This window comes from Procambarus clarkii, chromosome 93, assembly GCF_040958095.1.
Source record: "Procambarus clarkii isolate CNS0578487 chromosome 93, FALCON_Pclarkii_2.0, whole genome shotgun sequence".
Lineage (NCBI taxonomy): Eukaryota > Metazoa > Arthropoda > Malacostraca > Decapoda > Cambaridae > Procambarus > Procambarus clarkii.
The window spans coordinates 13819881-13845028 of NC_091242.1; the positions used below are offsets into that span (position 1 = coordinate 13819881).

The following is a 25148-nucleotide window of genomic DNA, read 5'->3' on the forward strand; positions in this document are numbered from 1 at the left end:
TGGCAAACACTTCGTCCGGCCCTGGGGATTGGTTTGGTTTGAGTTTCACTATTTGTTTAATATAATCATTCCTGTAACTGTTAAACTAGTAGACCTGTCTTTGTCCCCACCCATATAGATTTGTTCGACGGAAGGCATAGAGTTAAGTTCTTCTCTAGTAAATAGAAATGAAATATTTATTAAAAATACTACTCATCTCTTCATTATCCGTTATCTGACCTGTCTCAGTTTTTAATTGACCTATCTATCCTTTCCCTAATCTTTGTTCAATATTACTGAAAAAAAACTTTACGATTTGCCTTTGCTTGCCCTGCTATACTAACTTCCTATTTTCGTTTTGCTCTCCTTATCTCTCTTTAACATTTCTAACCAGTTGTACGAATTCTTGTTATAAACCGACTTCCCAATTCTTGATCCTTTTGTACCAAGCTCTCTTTCTACCTATAGGGTTCTTCAGATCCTTTGTTATCCATTTCGGGTTATTAGTATTCGATCTATTTAATTTGATAGGTATACTACGTTTCTGTGCTTTGCTTATTATATTTTAAATAAGCTATACTTTGAAACCACATCTAAATTCCTTTTTACATTACCCATCGCTGGGATCACGTCTTGCTCCAAGACCGGCCCACCCCTAAGCCCAAGACTTTCCAATCTATTTAACCCCAAAATGTCTTAGGCTATTAAAATCAGCTTTTCGAAAATCTGGCACTAACAATTTTCTCCAGTAGATCTATTCCATTTCATGCTAAATCTGATTTCTTTGTGATCACTGTTCCCTAGTTCACTCCGTATTTCGATGTCAATTTGTGTTTCCCAGTTAATTAACACTAAATCTAAAACATTTTCCCGCGTTGGTTCCTTGATGTGTTGCCCAAAAAGCAATCGTCAATTAATTCTAAAAAACCTTCTGCTTCGTTATTCCAGTTTAATCCGCTAAAATTAAAGTTACCTATGACACAAATACCGTTAGACTTAGATGCTCTAGATATTTCATCCAATAGATGCTTTTCATCCTCTGTCTAAATTTGGTTGCCTGTATATAACTATTATAAAATTGTGTTTTTTTTTTTCATTCTTGCCAAATAGTTCGTGTGTGGGGATCAGTTTTGATGCCCTCTTTAAGGCTACATTACAAATTTTTCATAACATATATGGCTACTCTTCCTCCCCGCCTAATATATCTGTGAAATAGTTCAAATCCATTTATTTGATATTCAGTTAATAGTTCTCTATTTTCTACATTCATCCACGTTTCGGTAAGTGCAATAATGTCTATTTTTTCTATGCATACAAGAACATTTAAATCGTTTATTTTGTTTTTTAGACTTCTACTGTTAGGGTATATAGTATTTGAGGCTTCACTCCTTCCCTGATCATTTTGCCAAGTTGTTTCTCCCGCAAACACGATTCTTTACTACCTCCTTTCTCCATATCAATTTCCATACCACTATATACTATCAGTTTAAACCCAAACAAACCCCTCCCACCACAGGTTCCAATGAGTTGGCAACAGCAACAACCCCAGCCCTGGATTGATGCACCCAATCCCGACCATACATTTAATTTCTTCCATGGAAGTGTTCCCAGTTATCTATAAATGATATTGCATTTGATTTGCAATATTTGTCCAGTCGGCAAATATACCCTCGACAATCATTTCCAACTTCCTTTCTTTTAAGAATGGCACATATGATCGGGATTCCTCCCTTGCCCCTAACTAATTCTATGGCTGTCTTAAACCTTTGTATCAGTTCCTCACGCCTAACTCGTCCAACATTTCCAGCGGCACTGATACAAATAATAGGTTTGTTCCCATTTCGAGCCATAATAACGTCCAAGTTAAGAATATCCCCAATTCCTGCTCCCGGATAGCAAACCCTTAACCTGTTCCCCCTATCTCTGGCACAAAATGTTCTATCCAGATACCTCACCTGAGATTCTCCAACAACCAAAATTTGCTTAGGTACTTCCTTTATTTTGTGAGCACCTTGAGGGACCTGCGCACCTTTCGTTTTCATGACTTTCGAGGGAACTAGTCTCCACACAGTATTCGTCCTCCAGCACTGCGAATGGGGGATGGAAGTCATTACTATATTTGTAGGTGGCCTTGTCAAAGTCTTGTTAAGACCCCCCTGTCCTTTACGACATTCCATGTCGAATACTTTCTACTGCTGCATTCCTCGTTCCCTTCTTCTGGATGGTGTTTCGTCTGTCTTAGCTTCTTTATCTGTCATAGCTCCTTCCGCAGGGAATCCATCTATGCCGTCAGAGCTCTACATAGCTCCCTCACTAGCACTAGTTCACTCACTCCAATTTTCATTTTCATGTATCAGTATCAGGACAATTAGAGCTCCAGCTACACACCCCCTCTCACTGTGACTACCTGACAGAAGGCCTGAGGACGAGCTATTACATACTACACTCGACTGATCACGTACGGACATTTATCGAACTGATTACCTCTGCTCGAATCCCAAAGCTATAACTTTCACCCGACGTAGTTCTAATACTAATAATGGAAAACATAACCTTGCTATCTAGACCTGCATAGAGGAGCAACCCTTCCTAGGTACTGCCTGTTCTCACCTATTTGTATCTGCAGGATCGAGCATTGACTGATCCCGCTTTTCGAGCATCGGATGTTTACAACAAAGACTCCGGTCCTATTTCCCTATCATACCTACCTGGTTGATGGGGTTCTGGGAGTTTTTCTACTCCAAGCCCGGCCCGAGGCCAGACTTGACTTGTGAGAGTTTGGTCCACCAGGCTGTTGCTTGGAGCGGCCCTCGGGTCCACATACCGATCACAGCCCGGTTGATCTGGCACTCTTTGAAGAAAACAATTAGTTTCCTCTTGATGTCCACGGTTGTTCCGTGGACATCATGTCAAGAGGAGTACAGGCTGGATCATTGGGGAATATAAACCTGGATATGCGTATGGAAATGTCAAGACGCACAAGCCTGGAAACCCACTTCGGCCAATCATTAGCCAGATACCCACACCCACGTACAGACTGGCGAAGCGACTCAACGGCCTGCTGACTCCTTATGTTCCTTGCGCCTTCAGCCTGAAGTCTCCAAAGGAATTTGTGGACTTACTGCGGGGCACACGGGCCACAGGGATAAGAGCCTCGTTGGACGTAGAATCGCTGTTTACCAACGTACCTGTGGACGAGACAATCGGAATGATAGCCGACAGAGTGTATCGTGATCCAGCCTGTACTCCTCTTGACATGCCAGAAAGTATTCTGAGGAAACTACTCCAAGCTTGTACTAAAGAGGCACCCTTCTTGAGCCCGGATGGGCACATGTATAAGCAAGTAGATGGGGTCGCCATGGGTTCTCCCCTAGGTGTCCTGTTTGCAAACTTCTACATGGGTACCATCGAGCAAAAAGTCTTAGTCGACATGAACTTGAAACCGGCCATATACTGCAGGTATGTTGACGACATTTTTACACAGGTACCTGATGTCAGACATCTGCAGGAGCTGAAGGAGGCATTTGAGCAGAGTTCCGTGCTGCGTTTCACGTACGAGACGGAAAAGGATGGGAAGCTGCCTTTTCTAGATGTAACAGTCATGGAAAAGGGCGGAGGTTTCCACACTGCAGTCTACACTAAGGAAACAAACATAGGAATGTGCCTAAATGCCAACAGCGACTGCCCTGACAGGTACAAGAGGAGTGTTGTTAACGCATACGTCGACCGTGCTCTCAGCCACAGCTCAGAATGGAAGCAAGTCGACGAAGAACTCTGTAGGGTAAGGCAGGTCCTAGTCAATAACGGCTTCTCCAATGGTTTCATCTAAGACATAAAAAGGAAAGTGAAAAGCCATGCAACCTCTGAAGAGACAACTAACACAACACCTATACCCCCTATTAGACTATTTTACAGGAACTTCTTTTCCACAGCTCATAAAACGGAGGAAAGGGTCCTGAAAGATATTGTTAATAGAAACGTTATCCCTACAGACAAAAATCAGAGGATACAACTGACGATTTACTATAAAACCAGAAAAACGGCCAGCCTACTCATGAGAAACTCTCCAGACACAAAACAGAACGCTTTAAAAGAGACTAACGTCGTCTGTGCCTTCAAATGCCCACTTGGGGACTGTAAGCTCCAAAAAACCCAGTATATAGGCAAGACAACAACATCTCTTTCTAGGCGTTTAACGATGCATAAGCAACAGGGCTCCATTAAGGAACATATAATCTCTTCCCATAACCAAACCATCGCCAGAGAAATCCTAGTAAACAACACAGAAATCATCGATAGATACAGCGATAGCAGGCGGCTTGACGTTTGCGAGGCACTACACATCAAGAAGTCAACACCAGCAATCAACAGCCAATTATTGCACAACTATATTCTACCCACCTCAAGACTCCGCTCCAATATAGAAGCATCAAGAAATATGGACCAATAGGCTTTCTACAAACACTTCTATTCAATACCCATTGTTTCTGTTCTGTCTTGTGTTGATACTTTTAATACCCTATTAATATCCCCTCTTGTTCTGTCTTGTGTTAATGCCACATCACCCCTCGCACCTCACTCAAATGTAGATATAAAATCAGAGATACGTAAGTTCTAATCAGTTGTGTATTGGTGAAGTCTTTGAAAATGTAATAAGTTTTACGAAACGTGCCCGTGTCGCGTCAGACTAGAAATAAAAATGAATTTTGGAGAAGTGATTTTTGATTTACCTCCAACAGTGAAGTGTAATGTACGAAAGATTGAGAAAATTCGTGTTAGAATGATTAATCTTACTTTTTCGGTCATATTTAATAATATATGTCTACAGGAAAGACTGCTACCAAAATATACTAATATATACTAATATATATATATATATATATATATATATATATATATATATATATATATATATATATATATATGCGAACAAGCCTGAATGGTCCCCAGGACAATATGCAACTGAAAACTCACACCCCAGAAGTGACTCGAACCCATACTCCCAGGAGCAACGCAACTGGTATGTACAAGACGCCTTAATCCACTTGACCATCACGACCGGACATAATGAGGTGATAGCCGAAGCTATTTGAACCACCCCACCGCCGGCACTCGGATGGTAATCTTGGGCATAGCATTTTACCAAATCACCTCATTCTTTGGGGCACACGTGAGGAACACAAATGCGAACAAGCCTGAATGGTCCCCAGGACAATATGCAACTGAAAACTCACACCCCAGAAGTGACTCGAACCCATACTCCCAGGAGCAACGCAACTGGTATGTACAAGACGCCTTAATCCACTTGACCATCACGACCGGACATAATGAGGTGATAGCCGAAGCTATTTGAACCACCCCACCGCCGGCACTCGGATGGTAATCTTGGGCATAGCATTTTACCAAATCACCTCATTCTTTGGGGCACACGTGAGGAACACAAATGCGAACAAGCCTGAATGGTCCCCAGGACAATATGCAACTGAAAACTCACACCCCAGAAGTGACTCGAACCCATACTCCCAGGAGCAACGCAACTGGTATGTACAAGACGCCTTAATCCACTTGACCATCACGACCGGACATAATGAGGTGATAGCCGAAGCTATTTGAACCACCCCACCGCCGGCACTCTGATGGTAATCTTGGGCATAGCATTTTACCAAATCACCTCATTCTATGGGTTCGACTCACTTCTGGGGTGTGAGTTTTCAGTTATATATATATATATATATATATATATATATATATATATATATATATATATATATATATATATATATATATATATATATATATTTTATTCCCCTGAGGGCTCGACAGGGAACGGACGCTGGGAGGAGGCTCTGCCGGCCATGTGCCATTATCTTGCGACATCCTGACCCTACCGGGCCCAGACTCAACAGTGTGCAGTGTGAACGTCCTGGGAAGGTGTGAGAGTGGCGGGAAGTGTCCAGGGTTAACTATCGCCACCAAAAACAATCAAAGAAGTGGATTGGCAGTGTGGAATCGTTTGAACTACGGCGAGGGCCAACAAGGGCGCCCTGAGGGGCTCCCTCGGTTATAGTGGTGGTGGTGAGGGGAAGGGGTGTTGTTGTGCGATCAGTCGAGGGGGGTGACCCGTGTGTAAGTGTTAATGAAAATATCCCTGAAAAATAGATACCTCGGCTCTCGGGAAACAGGTATCGTGTTTTAAGTGCATCGAGCTCACAGTGAACAAGATTATATTGTGCAGTGATATATCACGAAATTATACAAACGTGTTAGTGTCACCCCTGTCCCCCCCCCCTCCCCATACCCGCTAGTGTGTACCGTCACCCAACCCAAGAGCAACCCCATCCCCCCTGTCCCACCCCAACCGCGACCGCGACCGCTACCTCCCTGTTTCCACCCCCTCAAGTTACGTCCGCCCAGCGCCCGCCCAGCGCCCACCCAGCGCCCGCCCAGCACCCGCCCAGCACCCGCCCAGCGCCCACCGATGTCACAGGTCACGACTGACAGCCAGGCTTCTCTCAGCCAAGAGGAGCCATCAATCGACGACAGGTATGGCGCATGCCAAGTGTGTGACAAGGTGTGGAGACTCAAGCGCAACGGAGATGTGCGCAAGCATGCTCTCAACGGAACCGATTGTACGGGCATGTGGTGCCCTCCCAAAGAGGGGTATCAATCAAGGCCCCACTCCAGCAGTCAGGGAAAACACCTCCAACAGCCTCATTTCGACTGAGAATCTACTAGAAGCCATCAAAGCCACATCGGTTGGAACCTTGCAGCACATCCCCAAAGCTGGCTGGCCCCAGGCAGCAGCCAAACTATCCAGCCTCTTGAAAAAGGTCCGACTCCCCCGGAACCATCCAAGCATGGTGCAACCTTCTCCTGTTTGGAAACATATGCCTAGCTGTCTCTGCAAGGAGAGAAATCACTAGCTTCCTCAGTCATTATGGCTATAAATAGTTTTCCTAGAGAGGACAACCAGGCACCCCTCCCCACCCGTGCCAAAAACACCCACGGCAGGAAAGGTATCAACAGCAGAACCAAGGCATCCAAAATCAGAGCAACAGTCAGCAAGAAAATAGAAGAAGGCAACACAATAGGGGCGATCAGAGTCATCACCAGTGAAGACACAGTTGCCACCAGGGATGCCCATACAGCACAAGCCCTGAGGGAAAAACACCCACCCAGAGCTCCTCGTGATGACAGTGTTACCCTAGCCGGTGTCACCAGAGCAGAACCCCTGTGTGTGCTCGAATCCATGGTGCATAAAGCAGCTTTATCCCTCCCACCAGGATCAGCAGGTGGGTTCACAGGACTAAGACCCAACCAAATCAAACAAATGCTCAACCCTGCACTGGGAGACATTGCACAGGGCCTCCTGGTGGAACTAGACTCGCCAACACATGTCTAGTTGGCAACATACCAGAGACCATACGGCCTCTCTTTTTTGGCGCTACCCTCTGTGCCCTGAGGAAAAAAGATGGAGGAATCAGACCGGTAGCTGTGGGCAATTCACTCCGGCGTCTCGTCGCTAAGGCTGCTGTTAGAGCAGTTAGTCAGGCAGCAGCCGATATGCTGAAGCCAAAACAGCTTGGGTTTGGCATTCCCCAAGGGTGTGAGGCAGCGGCTCATGCAGCTAGAGCCTACATTGCCAACATTACGGATGAAAAAGCCCTGATAAAGCTGGACTTCAAAAATGCTTTTAATCTGGTTAGAAGGGATGCAGTACTCAGTGCAGTTCATCGCCTTTTTCCTTTCCTTTACCCGTTTGTAAACTCATGCTACAGCAAGAATCTAACTCTGCTTTTTGGGGAACATGAAATTGAATCACATGAAGGTGTTCAACAGGGTGACCCCCTTGCTCCTTTTCTTTTCTGCCTAGTTATCAAGGAAGTCACCGATAACCTGTCCAGTGAGCTCAACATTTGTTTTTTGGACGATGGTACTCTAGCTGGCTCCCCAGCCTCACTCTTGGACGACATAAGAATAATTCAAGAGAAAGGAGCAAGCCTAGGCCTCACCCTGAACCCTTCCAAGTGCGAAATAACCTACACCAACCAGCGCATAATAGAGCAAATAAAGGTTGTTTTGCCTGACATTCATCCAACCAACCCTGAGGACAGCACACTCCTAGGTGCTCCTCTTGGAAGGAATGCCATCGATGGGGTCCTTGGTAAGAAGATCACTGACCTGAAAAGGATGAACGAGAGGATTGAAGACATCGATGCTCATGATGCACTTTACCTCATCACCAGATGCTTGTCCCTCCCCAGGCTGACCTACTTTCTAAGATGTTCGCCATCTTTCAACAATATTAAATTAGAGTAGTACGACAGCTTGCTGAAATCAACACTAGAAAAAGCCCTCAATCTTTCCCTCAGCGACTCTCAGGGGAAACAGGCCTCCCTTCCTGTCAGACTCGGGGGCCTTGACGTGCGCACAGCAACACAAATTGCTGTACCAGCGTTCCTGTCCTCTTCAGTGGGGTCTGACAACTTTGAAGGAAATCCTACCTGAGCACCTAGTTCAACAAGCAGGGGTACATGATCCCAGCTTCACAGACTGCACAACCAAATGGGTCTCTCTCACAGGGCCAGCACCCCAACCACCGCCTTCTGAAGCCCTTAAGCAATCCAGCTGGGATCGCCCCATTGCCGACCAAGAAGCTGCGACAACACCACATGACACTGCCCGACTTAGAGCTGTAGCCGCTCCCCATGCAGGTGATTTTCAATTAGCAACCCCAATGTCAGCAACCGGCACCCGTCTCACACCGCAGGCCCTCCGAATTGCCGTGGCTTTCTGCCTCGCTGCCCCAATCCACACCGAATACAGGTGTATTTGCGGCGAGGCAGAGGCCGACAGATACAGACGGCATGGCCTTCTCTGCCAAAGGACAGGAGGATGGCAGGCAAGACACGGCGAGGTCAATGACATTATTAAGAGAAGCCTTACCACAGCCGGTTGTCTAGCAGAGAGAGAGCCCTGTTACCTAATGTCTCGCAACTCTGATGAGCCTGTCGGTCGCCCAGACGGAATCACGGTGAACCCCTGGAAGAATGGTAGACAGTTGGTGTGGGACTACACTTGCGTTTCAACTTTAGCCAATACCTCTGTTGACTTCAGTGCTACACAAGCAGGAGGAGCTGCCAATCACCGGCAAGCGGCCAAGTCACGTAAATACAGAGACCTTGAGCACCACTACAATTTTGTCCCCATTGCCTCAGACACTTGGTGCCTGGGGTAAAAGTGCTGCTAGCTTTTTGAAGGAGTTGGGGTCTAAGCTAATCGAAACTAGAGACCCTAGAGCTGCCAGTTTTCTTTTTCAGCGCCTTAGTGTTGCAATCCAGAGAGGAAATGCTCACTGCATCCATGGTTCCTAACCGCCATCTGAGGAGCTGGAGGAGCTGTTCAACTTGTGACAAGCAGCCTTGTACCCTGCATGTAATCAATATTGTAACTTTTTGTGTAATGACATTTTCAAATAGTTAGATAAATATACACACATACCAAAAGAATAGGGGTGGTAGGAGAAGAAAATATCAAAGTGTTCAGTGAGGATCCACAAGGTCTTCTGAGTACTCTTTATTTTCTTCTCCGAGGCTACGGGTCCCTACACTTGCACCAGAGGTGGTACCCCTCCTAAAAAATTATATTATATTATATTATATTATATATATATATATATATATATATATATATATATATATATATATATATATATATATATATATATATATATATATATATATTATATAATTGACTGGATTGGTAGGATAGAAGACAGACTAATAGAAGGGCGGAGGGGGAAGAAGATTGAAATGTTACCGAAAATGCTAGTTTAACATTAACCATATCGCCACCATCACTAAATGTTTCAATTACGTGCAAGAAGAATGATTTACTTATCATAAAATGGTTTATCAACTAGTAGATAACCGCTTCAAGTTATAGTGTTAAACATTTAACATTAATAAACGTTTTCCCTAAACCTGTTGTACTTGTGGGAATAAATATATATAATACATAATGATCAACTGCGATTCGTACACGCTTTTCAAAGTAATTTTAATCCCTCGATTCCTACTGGTACTGGTCTACCAGTACTGATGTACTTGTGCACACGTACATGAAATTACACATTATATTAAATACCTCAAAAAGACTGATTCAACCCGTCTTGTATAGGGAGAAATATCCTGCTAGATAATAAGCAAGTAATTTTCAGTAGAAGGCACCAAACCGGGAAGGCTATGTAGCACCATCAAATGTGCCAAATAATCAGAGGGCGCTAAATATCATCAAGGATGCCAATACGACAACAAAAACGCATAAGGCGAACGATATCAAAAGTATCCAAGTCGCCAAGAATTCTATCGAGGGACAAGCGACTGCAGGGGACAGTCGGAAAACAAGACACGCTCGTCCTGGAAGTCAGGACATTCAACAAGGATATGTACGACCGTAAGAGGGACAATGTAATTTGGACAATAAGGAGCAGGGCGGCGCTCCATTAAGTGATCATGAGTTAAACGGGTATGGCCAATACGTTACCTAGCCAGAGCCGTTTCCCACCGCCGGTTACGGTGGCAGAAGGAAGGCCACGGACACACAACTCTTGAGAGTACGCAGTTTGTTACCTAGAACAGAAGACCAACAACTCTGCCATCGGGCAAGGATGGAGGCATTAATAACTGGGTAAAAGTCAGAATAAGGAACACCTTTATGGGAGATGGGACAAGTGCGGATAGCGTCCTTAGCCACAGCATCCGCATGCTCATTTAAAGAGACACCAACATGGCTGGGTACCCAGCAAAATGCAACCAACTTAAATTTACTGGAGATAAGAAACAGCCAATGTTGAATCTCGATGACCACAGGGTGGACTGGATTAAAGGACCCTAAAGCCATGAGGGCACTACGAGAGTCAACTACTACCACGAAGGAGGATTGCCCCCAGGAAACCAGGAGACGAAGAGCATAGATAATAGCATAGAGTTCTGCTGTGAAGATGCTAGCCTCCGGAGGAAGGTGACACATAAGTGTGGTCGGGAAAAACAGTAGCAGCTTATACCGTCAGCAGACTTTGACCCGTCGGTGAAGATGGGAACAGAGTGGGAGTGAGAAGAAAAGTGCTCAAGGAAGAGGCGTTTCAGAACTGTAGGAGGGGTAAAAGCGTTAGTGATGCGGGTCAGATAAATACAAAATTTGGGAAGGGGGATGCTCCACGGGGGCAAGGAGGGAACAATACGAGGAGAAACATTAGTAAGGCGAACCGAAAGAGAATCTTGTGAGCGAGACAAACGGAGAAAAAGAGGAAGGTGGTGAAGAGGAACAGGAACTACAGGAAGGGTAAAAGTCAAAGCACGACAGAGGCGAGTGAGACGATGCTGTAAGGATCGTGCAAGATAACGAAGACTAGCGATCACTGCGAACCTGGAGAGACAGAAAGCCAGTGTCAGCGTACAAGCTGAGGGTAGGAGTTGAACGGAAAGCACCAGAGCCGAGGCGCAACCCTGTATGGTGCAAAGGATCAAGATGGCAAAGAGTAGAAGGAGAAGGAGAAGCAGAAGAGTATGCAGGGCAATCATAATCGAGCTTAGACAGGACGAGAGAGGAATGCAAATAGAGGAGCGTGCACTTATCCGCTCCCCAAGAAGTATGGGACAAAACCTTAAGTAGGTTAAGGGCCTTAGAGCATTCAACATGGAGGTAAGAGACATGGGGCGACCAAGACAAACGAGTGTCAAAGAATAACCCCAAAAGCTTCGTGGAATTTTTGTACTCGAGGGGATGACCATAAAGTGACAAAGAGGGACGAAGAACGACCCGCTTCCGAGTAAGTCATGGCACAAGTCTTAGTAGTAGACAACTTGAAATCATGATTGGTGGCCCAAAATGACACGGCATCAATCGCAAGTTGAAGCCACGTTGAAAGAGGCGAATCATCACCTCGACAGCAAAGAGCAAGATCATCAACAAAGAGCGGAGAAGATGCCAGAAGGAAGGGAGGAAAGGAGACCATTGAGGGCAACCAGAAAAAGAGTAGTACTCAGAACACTACCTTGGGGTACACCTTCATACTGTCAAAGAGGCAGAGAAAGTGGCACCAAGCCTGACTCGAAAAGTACAACGAGAGAGAAAGCTTTGAAGGAAGAGAGGGAGATTACCACGAAGGACAAAAGAACGAAGTTGGGACAGAATATGGTATCTCCAAGTCGTGTCATAAGCCTTTTCCAGGTCAAAAAGGACAGCAACAACGGAGGTCTTCGCAGCAAAAGCAGTACGAATATAGACCTCCAAGTTCACCAGGACATCAGTCGTGCTGCGGCACTTGCGAAAACCAAATTGAGAAAGAGAGGGGTGGTGGTGGTGTTCCAAGAACCACATCAGACGGACATTTACCATACGCTCAAACAGCTTGTAAACACAACTCTTGAGAGCAATAGGGTGGAAATCCTTTGGGGACGTACCGAGAGACCCTGGTTTCCGAATAGGGAGTACAACGGTATCGAGCCAGTCCTCAGGGACGGACGACGACTCTCAGACCTGGTTATACAGATTCAGTAAATATTGAAACGTGCACGGAGGGAGATGGCGAAGCATCTCATAATGAACGTCATCCGAGCCCGCTGCCGTAGATCCGCAGAGGGCCAGGGTAGACTGAAGTTCATAAAGAGAGAAAAGATCGTTATAGGGAAGGCGGAGAAGAGTGTGGAAATTTAATGGATGCGATTCAAGAACAGGCTTACGAAGAAGGAAGGATTGAGGAAGATGAGAACCAGAGCAAACAGAAGAAAAGTGGGAACTCAGTTCAGCCGCGACCTTCACTGGATCCGCCACACGAGTCCCACGGAGGCGGAGAACCGGCGAGACATCTGGAACAAACTTGCCCGCAATCTTGCGGATCTTCTTCCAGATCTGCGGTAGAGGAGTATCGGACGTAATGGTTTTAACATAATATTTCCAACTCTCACGTTTAGCAGTACGGATGGTCCTACGGGCCACCGCACTTGCCTTCCTAAACAGAATAAAAGAATCAGCCGTCTGCCGGTGGCGGTGTTTTTTCCAGGCTGCACGCTTACAGCGGAAAGCCCGAGCACAGTCCGCATTCCACCAGGGAACACACTTCCGTGTGCCCCGGGAGGAAGAGTGAGGGATAGAGCTGAAGGCAGCGTTGAAGACTGTCATAAAAAAGGAGGAGGGCGCGAGGAAGAGGCAGAGAGGAGAGGTCAGAGAGTAGCGCGGAGGGTGAATAGGCACAAGTCAGCCTTGGCAAACTGCCACCTAGGGAAGGAAAGGGGAGGGTGGAAAGAGAAAAAAGAAACGAGGATGGGGAAATTATCACTTATGGAGGTCATCAAGAACCTGCCACGTGAAATCTAAGTAGAGGGACGACGAGCAGAGAGAAAGATCAAGACAGGAAAGGGTGCGAGTTCGAGAGTCCACATGAGTGGGCTCACCAGAATTCAGAAGAGATAGAGAGGAAGCGAGGACGAACGGTTCGAGAAGACGGCCTCGGGTGTTTGTTAGAACATCACCCCAGAGGGAATGTCGACAGTTGAAATCATCCAAAAGGAGCACCGGCTCTGGCAAGGAGTCCAGGAGGTGCTTAAGATCGGGGAGGGAAAGAGGGACATTTGGAGGGAGATAAGTGGAACAGACTGTATACCATTTACCCACAAAAACACGGGCAGCAGAACAATGGATAGGGGACGGAAGAAGTAGGGGGACGAAGGGAATATCAGAACGAATTAAGAGAGCAGTAGAGTTATGGGCCCCAGCAAGAGCTGGTGGGGGGGGGGGGAGAAAGAAAGGAATAACCACGAAAGTGACCAGGACGAGCACCAAGCATGGGTTCCTGGAGACAAACACAAAGTGGTGTAAACTGTGTAATTAGAAGTTGGAGTTCATGGAAGTTGGCATAAAAACCACGAATATTCCACTGAAGAATAGACATTATCAAAGAGAAAGGACAGTAACAGAGAACAAGAAAAAATATGGGAAAGAGGAACACAGTTTATTAAAGGATCTTAGGGTCATGAGCAGGGTCAGGAGCAGGGTCGGCAAATTCAGGGTTAGGGGGCATGGGTAAACTTAGTAAGGAGAGAGGGAAGGGAGCGAGAGAACAGACCAGACGTGGACTGATGGGGTTCGGAGGAGGAGGAGGAGGAGGAGACAACTGAGAGGGGCAGGCAAGGACAGTTGGAGGAGGGGGGGGGGGTGCCGAAATCAGGGAGTGCACCTCAGGAAGGGCAGCAACAGAGAGGGAATCGGGGGTGGAAGAAACCTCCATATCAGAGACGGGTTCAACTACTGAAATGGGAGGGGATAGAGTGACAGTCAGAGGAAGGGGGCGAGGAAGAAAGCGAAACCTTCTTACCCGCCAGAGAGGAAGAAGGAGAGGAGCCAGGCTTACGTTTCTGGCTCAAAGAGACAAGCGTTCCAGTAACAACGTACCGGGTGACAGACTCAATGGTTTCAGCAGGAGAAGAAGAACCAGAGCGAACAACACGAAGATTGCTGGGAGGATGATGGATATCAGCCTGGACAGACAGGTGGCGTGGAGGGTCAAGAGACTGGGGGGAGGGTCCTACCTTGAGGTGCTTCCGGGGCTTAGTGTCCCCGCGGCCCGGTCGTCGACCAGGCCTCCTGGTTGCTGGACTGATCAACCAGGCTGTTAGACGCGGCTGCTCGCAGCCTGACGTATGAGTCACAGCCTGGTTGATCAGGTATCCTTTGGAGGTGCTTATCCAGTTCTCTCTTGAACACTGTGAGGGGTTTGCCAGTTATGCCCCTTATGTGTAGTGGAAGCGTGTTGAACAGTCTCGGGCCTCTGATGTTGATAGAGTTCTCTCTCAGAGTACCTGTTGCACCTCTGCTTTTCAACGGGGGTATTCTGCACATCCTGCCATGTCTTCTGGTCTCATGTGGTGTTATTTCTGTGTGCAGGTTTGGGACCAGCCCCTCAATTATTTTCCACGTGTAAATTATTATATATCTCTCCCGCCTGCGCTCATGGGAGTACAGATTTAGGCTCTTTAGTCGGTCCCAGTAATTTAGATGTTTTACTGAGTGGATTCTAGCAGTAAAGGATCTCTGCACGCTCTCTAGGTCAGCAATTTCTCCAGCTTTGAAAGGGGCTGTCATTGTGCAGCAGTACTCCACTCTAGATAGCACAAGCGTTTTGAAAAGTATCATCATCGGTATAGCATCTCTAGTGTGAAAAGTTCTTGTTATCCAACCTGTCATTTTTCTTGCAGTTGTGACGGCTACTTTATTGTGTTCTTTAAAGGTAAGGTCTTCCGACATGAGTACACCCAGGTCCTTTACATTGCCTTTTCGTTCTATGTTATGATTTGCCTGCGTTTTGTACGTGGTTCCTGTTTTTATGTTTTCAATTTTTCCGTAGCGCATGAGCTGAAACTTATCCTCGTTGAATACCATATTATTTTCTGTAGCCCATAGAAAGACCTGATCAACATCTGATTGGAGGTTTGCCGTGTCCTCTATGTTGCCAACTCTCATGAAAATCCTAGTGTCATCTGCAAAGGATGATACAGTGCTATAGGTTGTGTTCTGGTCTATGTCCGATATGAGGATGAGAAAAAGTACTGGAGCAAGCACAGTACCCTGGGGGACTGAGCTCTTCACGGTTGATGGGCTGGATTTTATTTTGTTGACTATTACACATTGGGTTCTGTCAGTCAGGAAATTGTAGATCCATCTGCCTATTTTCCCGGTAATTCCTTTTGAACGCATTTTATGTGCAATAACACCATGGTCACATTTATCAAAAGCTTTTGCGAAATCTGTGTAAATTACATCAGCGTTTTGTTTGTCTTCCATAGCATCTAATGCCATATCATAGTGGTCCAGCAACTGCGACAGGCAAGAGCGCCCTGTTCTGAAACCATGTTGTCCGGGGTTATGGAGATGCTGTGATTCCATGTATTTTGTGATCTTACTTCTTAGCACTCTCTCAAAAATTTTTATGATGTGCGATGTTAGTGCTATCGGTCTGTAATTTTTTGCCTCTGCCTTATTTCCTCCTCTATGGAGTGGTGCTATCTCTGCTGTTTTTAGTATGTCAGGGATAACGCCAGTATCTAGGCTTTGTCTCCACAGAATGTGAAGGGCCTGCGATAGTGTTTTTTTACAGTTCTTGATGAATATGGAGTTCCAAGAATCCGGGCCTGGTGCAGAGTGCATAGGCATACTGTTTATGGCTTCTTCAAAATCTAGTGGGGATAGGGCGACGTCTGATATGTGATTTGATGTTGGTATCATATCCATGAAAAATTCATTTGGGTTATCAATCTTTAGTGCATTTAATGGCTCACTGAAAACAGAGTCGTACTGCTTCCTCATTAACTCGCTCATTTCTTTGTTGTCATCTGTGAAAGTTCCATCTCCCTTTCGCAGGGGGCCGATACTAGATGTGGTTTTTTATCTTGATTTTGCATAGGAGAAAAAATATTTCGGATTTCTCTCTATTTCACTGATGGCCTTTTGCTCTCTTTGCCTCTCCTGGGTTTTGTATGATTCTTGTAGCTTGAGTTCAATTGTTTCTATTTCTCTACCTAACCTTCTTTGCCGTTCTTGAGATAGGGTGCGACTCTCAAGTTGTTCCGCGATTCGTTTTCTTCGCCTATATAAGGAACGACGTTCCCGTTCCAATCTGCATCTCTTTTTTCTTAGGGGTATGCGGTTTGAACATATTTCTAGTGCTACTGAGCTTATTTTTTCCAGGCACTGGTTCAGGTTTGCATTTCCTAGCTGTTCTTCCCAGTTTATTTCTGTGAAGTCCTGGTTTATTTGCTCCCAGTTTATCCGTTTATTATTGAAGTTGAATTTGCTGAAATCTCCTCCACCGGGAATCTGGACTGGTTTTGGAGGTCCATTCCCCATGGTTGTCAGTACCTCAATTAAGTTGTGATCTGAGTAACAGGTATTTGTAATCATTATGTTCCCGATCAACTCATCATTATTAGTGAAAATGAGGTCCAGCGTGTTCTCCTTCCTAGTTGGTTCTACTATTTGCTGGTTTAAGGCAAACCTATCGCACATCCGTAGCAGGTCATTTGCATGTGCCTGCTCATTTAGGCTACTTCCTGGTATTCTTTCTGATATTACTGTATTAGCCAGGTGCTTCCATTTCAGGTGCCGTAGGTTGAAGTCCCCAAGCAGGATGATGTTCGGAGCTGGATTTGTGAGGTTTTCCAAGCAGTGCTCTATTTTCATTAGTTGGTCTTTAAACTGCTGAGGGTTTGCCTCCGGTGACTTATATACAAGGACAACAACTACATTTAGGATCTCTATTTTGACTATCAGCACTTCCACCATATCATTTGAGGTGTTTAGCAGCTCAGTACAGATGAGTGTGTCTTTGATGTAGAGGCTGACCCCACCCTGAAGCCGGTGTTTCCTATCACATCTGAAGAGATTGTATTCTGGGATCCATATTTCACCATCAAGGTAGTCCTTTGTGTGAGTTTCCGTTAGGGCTGCAAACACTGCATTTGCCTCATGAAGGAGACCATCTATAAAATGAACTTTGTTGGATTTGCGTGTTTTTATACCCTGGATGTTGGCAAATATAAATGATGTTATCGTGTTAGTGGAAGTGCTGAAGGGTCGGGAAGAAAGGGAGGGGAGATGGAGAAGATTACAAAAGATATGGCGGACTGGGTAGGATGGGGGGGAAATCCCAGATGGAGAAGCGGGAGGGAGGCCATCCGGGACAGGAGGCCAAGGAATAGGGGAGGTGGTGGTGGGTGTGGTCGGGTTTAAGGCCTGGAAACGGTTGTGAGACTGAGGAAGACGGGAAGGACGAGGAGAGGTAGAATGCAACACGCGAGCGTAGGAGACGCCCGCGAAAGGGGTTAGACGACGAACTTGGCGTCTCGCTTCAGGAAGACAGACAATCACGGTGCTTCAAGTTGAGGACGGCTTCCTCGAGTTTGTAGTACATACACGAGCGGGAGAAGGTAGGATGGGCTTAACCGCAATTGAGGCAGCGAGCCTGGGGAGAAGTGCACTCGGACTTAGAATGACTATCGTCCCCACACACGGGGTACAGATACACAGTACTGGTGCATTTGAGGACATCGTGCCCGAACTTCCAATACTTAATGCATAGTCTTGGAGAGGGAATGTTCTCCTGAACGGAGCATCTGGCACCAGCAAGAATAATAGAGGGCGGAAGGGTCCTACTATCAAAAGTGAATTTTACAACTCAAAGGGGCTGACGGCGATGACCACGAAGGGGTCGAGTAAACGTGTCCACCTGGAGGACAAAATGGCCTTGGGCTTCGAGGATATGTGTAATATCCTCATGGCAATCGTTGAGGTCCCGAAGACCAGTTGCAACATGGTGCGGGAGAAGAACAGTGCCAACACTGGCATTTAACCAAGCGTTCTTGGAGACCCGAACAGGGGTCTCTCCAATGTAGGACAAAGCAGCTAAGCGAGTAGCTGCATCCTGAGAAGGAGCAGCGACGACACGCATACCGTAACTGGTGGAGTTAAAAGTAACAGAGGCATCTACTGAATCAACAAGGTGTTTATGGAGGGAGAAATCGTCAGGAGTAGAAGAATCCAGATGGTGGAGATCAAAGTATTTAGTCCATGTAGCGGGACCAAACAAGGCATTGTAAGTATTACGGGAAGGGATCGTGCAAGTGCGGCCGTGGCGGGAACGGCGTTGAGAACCCCCGGAGTTCATGGGGGTAAAAGGCGCAGTAGTCACAATGAGAGACGGAGCCGTGCCAGGGGACGAGGTGGTCACCACTGGGGGCTGGGGACTCGTCCCTACCGCAGAGGGAGGGGAGCTGAGGGTAGTAGTCAGGTCGTCGGGGCCCAATGCAGCAGGGGCTACAGGGCCTGGTCTTCCAACACAGTCCGACTCGGGGGCTTGGTCGCCCACCCTACGAGCCTGAGAAAATACAAGGGAAACATTATCAGCCATGAAAACGAGGAAAACTTTCATTCACGAATGTGCCCCCACACCCACCATGGAGCCACAATTAGAGGCAGGACACCCAACAAGAAGCTATCGCCGATCTTGCCGGGGCCCCCCAGGGGTGCGTCGTGAGTATACGCCCCACAAACGCCACCTTAAGAACCGTGAGTCCGTCGAGAACGGGTTTAGTGACGAAAGGAGGATTGACAATAAAAGGGTCCCCTCGCTCGAGACGTTGGGTACTACCGTTCTACAGGTGCAAGAGTATGCCTCCTCAAACACCCGAGCGTCAAAACAAAAGGTCGAATAAGTAATCAAAACAGGCAAAATGTCAGCAGGAAATGACAATTTGATAGAAGAGGGGGGGGGGGGGGGGAGAAAAATTAACACGAGTAAAAGGAAAAGGGGCTTGGCAAAATTGGTAAAGGCAGCAGCAGGAGAATAAGGCTGCAAAGGGACAGAGGACTGACCCACGGAGCATCACTCTCCGGCAGCTGCCCACCAAGCCTCCTCACGGCGACAACGAGCCAGACAGTGAGGGGGGGGGTTAGATAATAAATCAGGTCACACTTTGGTTGATCTAAAGGGCCGACTTATCACATTAGGGCAAAACCCAACCTCTGACTAGACATCCACAGCCCGTTCTCAACACAACGGCCAAGTGGTCGTTAACCCGGGCAGCCAAACGTGAACGTGAAGAACGCTTCATATATAACGAGTCCTCCGTCTATGCTCGTCTGCCGGAACAACCGTGGACATCTTCAAGAGAAAACTGGACTGTTTTCTAAGAGAAGTTCCAGATCAGCCGGGCTGTGGTATGTGGCCCTGCGGGCCGCTCCAAGCAACAGCCTGGTGGACCAAACTCTCAAGTCGAGCCTGGCCTCGGGCCGGGCTTGGGGAGTAGAACAACTCCCAGAACACCATCAAGCAGGTGTGCTCTGGCCCACAGCAATTCACACATTTTAACAAGACATTAAAAATATTTGATCATACGTGAACTATTATTTAACATTAGATCTTAGTGTATAGTTAGGTTGATCTTACTCATTTGACAATTTGTATTTTCGGTACGTGGGTGAAGTTAGTTTCGGTTTGAACAAAGTCATCAAACTACAGTTTAGGAATTGGTCTGAACGTCATCAGTTAAATCGTGCGAAAAGTGCTTATTATTCACGAGCAGCTGTTTGGTGGTTGTAACATTGGACATTTGGCCGTAGTTTGAGGACGGGCTTGTACACCTGACTCAACAACGCTCGTATTCCTCTCTAGCAGAGCTCTCAGGGTGTTCGTATTAAACCTCAACCACCTATTTAGGCCGTCGGTCAGAAAACGTCAATACAAGTTCTTTAATTTCTACTAAAATCCCTCAATTGATCAATTAGTATATCCAGTCCATATTTTTTTTTATTATTTTAGGGAGAAGTTAGAATTCACTCGCCTACTATAATCACCTTCAACAACAATCCAAGTCCTATACGCAATTTATACATACAGTACATTAATATTTACTTATATCGGACAAAATATAGTACTTGGTTACACAGGACGTTAATGTTAATTAAGTCGTCCCTGGGACTGGCTGCAGCGTGGACGACACTGACTCAGGATGGTTAGTTTCATTCACACAGGATGGGCGGTGTGATCCTATGGCTTTTGTCATCTAATTCCCGTAGTTACTTCTTCTGGTGACATTACTATTTCAGTGAGGCTTTTCTATGGAATTAAGTGGGGGGGGGGGGGGTTATGTGATGCTTGCTAGATTAAAAGTCTTTGGTCCGTATTTCAACGACTGAAATACTAAGTTCACAAACACCTTATAACTGCCAGAATTTAACGACTATATTTAATTTTTTCTCCGGCTTTTGGTTGAACGTTCAATAAAGTTATTAGTTGTATACGTTTGTACAGTTCATGTCTCAATAAAGTTGACACCCGAGCCGCTGTTGTGGAGCAGTCAATGACGGTCGTTTTAGCATGTAATTTTGTTTTAATAATCAAAAGTTTTCAGCTGGGTCAAAGTCTCGACTAATAGACAAAGATTTATTACTCAATGTCATTATATTTACAAATGACCAAGCCAGAGATATTTGAATTATTAAAAATAAAGCTTTAACATCTTGTAACCCATTCTTAATTAGGCAATCAGCAAATATAGACTAGTTTACCAACAGAATACATTGTGATAAAATAACTTATCATCTAGTGTAACTTGCCTGTAAGCCTGGCGCAGGTAACCTCTTCCACAGGACTGTAACGTGTAACTAATTAATAGCACCAATGTGGCGGACGGCAAGCAGCACCTCTCCCTACGCCGGCCAGCGCCACACTGCCCGCCGCGCCTTTTGACTACCTTGCCCTGAGGGATCAACTACCTGTGACGTCATTCACCTCACCTGACATGAGGCCGCCTCACATACAAATAATTCACAAGTAAAGTCACTTCAACAATATTAATAAAGAGTTTATTTCTATTTATGTGAAGTATGAGCAAGTATGAGTATGTATTATAAGCACATACCTCACTACTGGACATTAAACCCACTACCACACCCACCTAGTAGCTTGGAGGCTCCATAACGCCTTCTGTAACTGTGTTATGTTGGGGTCTAGGCCAGCGGCCAGGTACAGCAACCGGTTATGGTGTTCAACCTCGTGTGTACTCACCTATTTGAGCTTGCGGGGGTTGAGCTTTGGCTCTTCGGTCCCGCATCTCAACAGTCAATCGACTGGTGCACAGATTCCTGAGCCTACTGGGCTTTGTCATATCTACATTTGAAACTGTGCATGGAGTCAGCCTCCACCACATCAATTCGTAATGCATTCCACCTGTTAACTACTCTGACACTGAAAAAGTTCTTTCTAACGTCCCTGTGGCTCATTTGGGTACTCAGTTTCCACCTGTGTCTCCTTGTTCGCGTACCAACAGTGTTAAACACTTTATCCTACTCTACCCTGTCAATTCCCCTAAGGATTTTGTAGGTAGTGATCATTTTACGCCTTACTCTTCTGTCTTCCAGTGTCGTGAAATGCATTTCCCGCCGCCTTTCCTCATAACACATGCCTCTTCGTTCTTAGACTAGTCTAGTGGCATACCTCTGAACTTTTTCCAGCTTTGTCTTGTGTTTGACAAGGTACGGGCTCCATGCTACGGCCGCATACTCCAGGATTGGTCGTACATATGTGGTATACAAGATTCTGAATGATTCCTTGCCTAGGATCCTGAAGGCTGTTCTGATGTTAGCAAGCCTCGCTTATGCCGCAGACGTTATTCTTTTTATGTGGGCTTCAGGAGACAAGTTTGGTATGTTATCAACTCCTAGATCATTCTCTCTGTCCGTTTCATGAAGTACTTCATCTGCTATTCTGTATCCTGTGTCTGGCCTCCTGTTTTCACCGCCTAGTTTCATTACTTTGCATTTACTTGGGTTGAACTTTAGTACCCATTTGTTTGACCATTCATTCAGTCTGTCTAGGTAATTTTGTAGCCTCTCACTATCATCCTCTGTTTCAATCCTCCTAATTATTTTTGTATCGTCAGCAAGCAATGAAAGAAACAACTGACCCCTGCAGGACTTCACTGGTGACGTCTCGTCAATCTGATTCCTCACCCCTCACAGTGACTCGCTGTTTTCTGTTGCTTAGGTACTCCCTTATCCAATGGAGTACCTTCCCTTTCACTCTAGTCCTACTGTAGGGCCCTCCGGCTTTTTCGCTAGCCTTTTGTGTGGCACTGTGTCAAAGGCTTTCTGGCAATCCAAAAATATGCAGTCTGCCCCCACCCCTATCTTTATTGCCAGGTTTTTGTTGCTTGGTCGTAGAATTCCATTAATCCAGTGAAGCAGGACTTGCCATACCTGAATCCAAGTTGATGCTGTGTTACAAAGTTCTTTCGCTCCAGATGTTCCACTAGCTTTATTCGCAAAATCTTCTCCATCAGCTTGGATAGTATGCAAGTTAGGGACACTGGCCTGTAGTTCAGTGTCTCCTGTTTATCCCCATTCATGTATATTGGGACTACATTAGCCGCTTTCCAAATTCTTGTCAGTTCTTCTGTTGCCAGTGATTTATTGTACACTATGGAGAGTGACAGGCACAGTGCTCCTGCTCCTTCCTTTAGTATCCAAAGGGAGATTCCATCTGGGCCTATAGCCTTTGTTACATCCAACTCTAGTAAAAGCTTCCTTACTTCCCTACTGGTAATCTCAAACTCTTCTAGTGGTTCCTGGCTAACTGTTCCCTCTCTTATCTCCGGAACTTCCCCTTGCTCTAAAGTGAAGACCTCCTGGAATTTCTTATTCAGTTCCTCGCACACTTCTTTGTTGTTTGTAGTGAATCCGTCTGCCCCTATCCTAAACTTCATTACCTTTTTCTTTACTGTTGATTTTCTTCCGATGTGGCTGTGCAGCAATTTAGGTTGAGTTTGGCCTGTCTTCCATATTGTCATTTCGTAGTGTCTTTCTGCCACTCTTCTCAACCTGACACATTCATTCCTGGCACTCTGGTATCTTTCTCTGCTCTCAATTGTTCTGGTATTCCTATAGTTTCTCCATGCCCTTTTACTTTGCTGCTTAGTTAGCCTACATCTCTGATTACACCATGGGTTTCTCATCCTCATTTCATTGTTTTTCTTTTGGACAAGGACAAACTTGTTTGCTGATTCCTTGCACTTCTGCGTGATGTAGTCTATCATGTCTTGGGCCGTCTTTCCCCTGAGCTCTGTTTCCCCTGTTATATCTGTTAGGAATTTTCTTATCTCCTAATAATTTCCCTTTCGGAATGATAGCCATTTGTTTCCAGTTTCCCTCCTCGAGCTCAATAACCCTTCTTCAATCAGATACTCAAACACCAATACACTGTAGTCGCTCATTCCTACTGGGGCCTCGAAACTGATTTCCCTCATGTCGGAGTCATTCAGGGTGAAGACTAGGTCGAGTCTTCCTGCTTAATCGTTTCCTCTCATCCTCGAGGGCTCCCTGACATGCTGGCTTAGAATGTTTCTTGTCGCCAGCTCCATTAGTTTGATTCTCCATGTATCCTCAACTCCATGCGGTTCCTTGTTCTCCCAGTCTATCCTTCCGTGATTGAAGTCCATATGATGAGCAGATGGGATCTATTTCTACAGGCAGCAGAGGCTGCCCTCTGAATTATAGTGTTAACTGCCATATTGTTGTTGCCATACTCTTGGCTGGGTCTTCTGTCATTTGGTGAAGGGTTGTATATCACTGCTACTACTATTTTTGGTCCTCCCATTATCATGGGGCCTGTTATGTAGTCACTGAATCCCTTGCAGCCTGGGGTAACCATCTCCTTGAAACTCCATTCCTATCTCATTAGCAGGGCCACTCCACCTCCTCCCCTTCCTTCCCTCTCTTTCCTTATTAGAGTGTAGTCCTGGGGAAACACCACATTCGTTAAGATTTCTGAGAGTTTTGTTTCTCTGAGTCCGATTACATCTGAGTTCATCTGAGTATTACATCTGAGTATTACATCTGAGTATTACATCTGAGTATTACATCTGAGTTACAGGACCTTCTTGTGCTCTTTCCCTGAGTTCACTTGCCTTGCTTGTGATCCCATCTATGTTCGAGTACATCACCATGAAACTGACTCTCTTCTGTCCTTTCTCAGGTCCTATTACTTCCCTGAAGCAGGGAAACAGGAAGGGGCCTGGATGGAGGGCCAATGAAGGGGGACCTAGGGGATCTAGGGTGTGTGGGGACTGGGCAGATCTGGTACGGTGAGGGTGATGTAGGAGGAAGAGGTTGGAGGGGGGGGGGAGGAAAGAGGGCTTGGGGGATGAGGAGGCTGGGGGGGGGGTGAGAGGGGGAGACTTGTGGAGGTGGGTGAGAGGTTGACGCTTGGGGGGGTTATGGGAGGAGGGAGGGCTTGGGGGGATGGGGAGAATTGGGGGCTTGAGGAGGCAGAAGAGGAAGGAGGGCTTGGGGGGGGAAGAGATAGGGGTAAAGGAAGTGCTGAGAGGGATGAGGAAGAAGGGAAGGCTTAGGGGAGTGGGGGAGAAGGGAGGGCTCAGGGGCCTGGGGGGATACTGGAGGGCTTAGGGGGTTGGGGGAGAATGGAGGGCTTGGAGGTGGGGGAGTAGGTAGGGGAATGGGGGGGGGTTAGGGAGGGATTTGGGGGTGAAGAATTGAGATCCTGGGGAGGGTGCCCTAGGTGGGCACCAGGGGTTGGGGCATGTAGGACATCTATAGGGTGG

At 46.2% G+C, this 25148-nt stretch overlaps 1 long non-coding RNA gene across 1 annotated transcript in view; it reads right to left on the reverse strand.

The window, feature by feature from the left end:
• Positions 1–21285, reverse strand: part of LOC138359756 (uncharacterized) — a 48151-nt gene extending 26866 nt beyond the window's left edge. Inside the window, exon 1 of the long non-coding RNA XR_011226056.1 lies at positions 21148–21285. This is a non-coding gene — a long non-coding RNA (uncharacterized lncRNA). The remainder of the gene's footprint in view (positions 1–21147) is intronic.
• Between the last annotated feature and the right edge of the window lie 3863 nt (positions 21286–25148).